A 4,200-nucleotide genomic window follows, 5' to 3' on the forward strand; every position below is an offset into this window, starting at 1 on the left:
TTCCTTTTCCTCCTCATTTCCTATACTCCCAGCCAGTGCACCTCAGTCCTGATCTGCAGCCTCCGCTCCTCCTGCTGATCTAGTTCAGGTACTCCCACAGATCTATCAATAACCCTCAACCATGACTCACAACATCCCAATGTAAGCACCTTGTGACACTGTTGGATAGTTCTGGGATGTGGACATAATCATACGTAGGCAGAAGGACTAAACTCATTTACTCTTTTGTTTTAAGGCAGGAGTTGAACTCAGGCCTCCAGAGCTGAATGGCCAGTGCAGAAGAATTAAGATAATTGCATTTCAGTTGCTGGACAGAATTATGTAGTCAGCAAAATCAAATTTCCTTCTAGAATTCCAGAAACTGGACTTGAGTAATACAAAGAATACTTTATTCAGCTAATGTTGCCTCTTTTTCTGCCAGAGGAATGACCACAAATGTATGGTGATTGTCAAAATTATTGGTTAGTCAAAAAAATTTCCTTTTCCGATGGTTTAATATTCTAAATTTGAAATCTGAGCTGTGTCTCTTAGATGTGATTGGTCATAGAAGTCATGTGGTGTTGTTTGTACTTCCTGATTGACTGAGCATAACTCTTAACATCACATTTTTTGGTGTTAATGTGCACAGAGGAATCAAACCTAATATTTCATTCTTGTTATTATTTGAGCATAAGATTTAAAATTCATTTAACGCTATTAAACTTCAACCACATGAAGTTGCAATTTTTTTGAAAAATTTTAGTCCAAAGATGGACAAAATTGGAAATTTTTGTGAAAACAAGTTTTTATCCAAAAAATGGAAATTTTTGACAAAGACTGAAAAATGAGGTTTTTTGTTTGTTTTGATTTTAAGTTTAGCATTTTTTCTCCCCTGCCACTCCTTCAACCAATAGTGCAATAGCAAAATTAAAAAAAAGGGTAAAAGGGAAAGGCAGACATGGGGGAAAGGTAAATGGAGGGGGAAGAAAAAAAAGAGAGAAAAATGAGGCATTTTGAAAATGAACATTTTTGATAATTTCTTGAAAATTTTCCTATAAAAATTGTTCATGTTTGAAACCCAAAGGATGAAAATGACTGACATTTCTGGCAATTTGTCTTCCAATTTTTTGACAAAATTTGAACAAATCTTTGCAGAAAAATCTGGTGCGGTGTTTGCCTGTTGTGTTACCAGCCAGCAGTGCCTTAAAGCAGAGATATAAAAACAAACAGACCCTGGGGAAAGGAGTTGGACTTTTACTGGTCACTCTTATGTCATGGCACGGAATATGATTTTTGGGAGTTAGCAGCAAATGCTTTCTAGTATGTGTTTGCAGCAGGCATCAACTAACTGAACTGGGACATCCACTAAGGACAAATGTCCTCCAGGCCAGTGCCTCTCAGCTTTCCCAAACTACTGTCTTCCTTTCAGGAGTCTGATTTGTCTTGCACACCCCAAGTTTCCCCTCACCTAAACTACTTGCTTACAAAATCAGACATAAACTTACAAAAGTGTCACAGCACACTGTTACTGAACAATGGTTTACTTTCTTGTTTTTGCTGTATAATTATAAAATAAATCAATTGGAATATAAATATTGTACTTACATTTCAGTGTATAGTCTATAGAGCAGTATAAACAAGTCATTGTTTGTATGAAATGTTAGTTTGTACTGAGTTTGCTAGTGTGTTTTATGTAGCCTGTTGTAAAACTAGGTAAATATCTAGCTGAGTCGATGTATCCCATGGAAGACCTCTGTGTACCCCCAGGGATACACATACCCCTGGTTTAGAACCACTGCTCTAGGGGCTAATCAGAGACCAAAATCATTTCACTTGTGTCCACGGCCAGGTGCCCGGAGGTGAAAGCTGAGGATGCTATTTCACTGTGTCACAAGCCTTCCCCTGAATTTGACTCCTTTTTTTAATTTTGTTTTGTTTTGTTTTCATTTTTTCTTACTGCTGCAAGGATTTGAACATCCTGACCCTAATCTCACTGTATTTTCCCCTCTGACACACACATCATGAAGTACACAGCTGTTTACTGGGAGGGCTGTGGCTAGCTGGTTAACTGCACTTAGTGTATTATCACAACTCTGGTTTGAACTTGGAATGATCACTGTGAGGGAAAGGGTCTTCATTATTGAAACAAAGGAATGTGAGTTGGGGCTCCTGGATTCTGGTCCTGATGCTCACTGACTGGCTGTGTGATTTTGGGCAAATCCCTCTCCCTCTCAGTGGCTGTTCCCATAGATCTAGCTGAATTCATGTGTGTGAAGCATGGCAAGATCCTTGGTAGGAAGGCGATAGAGAAGGGCAGTGGGTTAGATTGCTATCTGGAATCTCACTATCAGCAGAAGTTTGAAATAGGGTTGCTAACCCTCCAGGATTGTCCTGGAGTCTCCAGGAATTAAAGATTAAAAGATTGTCATCTGATGAAACGTCCAGGAACACATCCAACTCTGGCTGGCAACCCTAGTTTGAAAGTATGTGGTCCCCTCTCCATTCCAGAAACGCCAATCTCTCCCTGTGGGTAGCTGTGCGTCTCTGTGGTAGCTGCACACTGTCAACTCATAGCCCGAGCCCTGGCTCATCCTTGGGGCAGGCCTTGTTCTGTAATGTGCTACAGTCTGCTTTTCCCTCTTGTGGTCCAGTCCCTCCCAGCTCTAACATGCTAATGTCTATGGTGTCTGGGGATGCAGCATGAGAGGCATGTAGCCAAGTGCTATCCTGGCTTGGTCTCTGCTGAGAGCTGAGATGTTTCTGGCACAGTAGCTGCTGCCACCTACTGGCTGTAACAGTTAATGCCTCAGAGAACAGGATACCATTTGCACTTGACATTTGTCATCTTCGGAACAGCTTTACAAGTACTAACAAATGAATCTTCACATCCCCCTGGGCGGCTGGGGACTATGGTTATCTGTGTTATGCAGACAGGGAAACTGCGGGAGGGGGCAAAGTGAGATGCACAAGGCCACAGTGGAAGTCACAGCCCAGAACTCAGGAACTCCTGCTGCCTAGCCTGGTGTTCAGGCCAATTGCGTGGAAGGCTGCCTGCCTAGCTAGTGCTGTTCTCCAGGTTCAGGTCTCCGTGTGTGAAATTACATCTAACAGCTTACTAGACTACCGGCAAGAACCTTCACGGTGTCCCTTACAGCGTCCCCTGCCTCTACGGGCTGTTTGATGGGCTATAGCTACGTGACTTGTGCTGGGGCCCAGTCCAGTTTACAGGGAACAAACAGCCATCTCAAGGAATCCATCCCCTCAGTTGCCCCTGTGTTGGCAGCCTCAGCAGAGCGGAGTGGTGGGGACTCCTCCCCTCTCAGCTGTGGAGGCAGTCCATTCAGGTCAGGGTTCAGGCACATCAGCACCACCTGCCCCTGCCCAAGCTGTACCTTCCTTGGGGATCTAAACAGAGGGCTTCAGGCTCTAGCACTGTCAGTCTGGGAATGTCAGACAATACTAAATTCACCTGGATAATTTAAGGGGAAATTTAAAGGATCTCCAGCAAAGACCCTTTGCTCAGTTACCAGAATCAATGAGAAGTTATGCAATAAAGGGCTGTGCTCCAAAACTCATTAATGTCCTTTATTGTGCAGAGCAGAACTGGAAACTGCAATCAAAGGCTCTTCTGAGGTTGTTTATTAGTTTTGCAGATAACAGTGGCCAAGTGCCGGCTGTGGGGCTGTGATACTGCAGAGTACAGGCTCCTCTGACATTCCAGAGGTAGAGGGGGAAGGGGAACTGGCGTTTTTGTTTTTTTTTGGTCTGACAGACTATGTAACAATGGTGTTTTTGATTGCCTGCCAGTGGGGCTGAGCTAAAGGTTTAGCAGACTAGTTTAATGAGGTTTGTCCATGTCCCTTATCAGAGTTCCTGTCAAGGTTTCTGCTGGGAGCTGCCTCCTGCCAGGTGCAGCAAGCAGCAAGAAGATTCCAGTTCCCTTCAGCCTGGTTCATTATAGTCAGCTGGCCAGCCCCTCCCCCACACGCAGCAAGAGCTCCTCCTCACAACCTTGCATGCTTGGCTGTTGTGGTCTAGGACAGGGGTGGGCAAACCTTTTGGCCTAGGGCCACATCAGGGTTGCGCAACTGTATGGAGGGCTGGGTAGGGAAGGCTGTGCCTCCCCAAACAGCCTGGCCACACCCCCTATCCACCCTCTCCCACTTCCCACCCCCTGACTGCCCCCCTCAGAACCCCCAACCCATCCAACCTGCCCTGCTT

Source organism: Chelonoidis abingdonii, chromosome 7, assembly GCF_003597395.2.
Source record: "Chelonoidis abingdonii isolate Lonesome George chromosome 7, CheloAbing_2.0, whole genome shotgun sequence".
NCBI classification, from domain to species: Eukaryota; Metazoa; Chordata; order Testudines; family Testudinidae; genus Chelonoidis; species Chelonoidis abingdonii.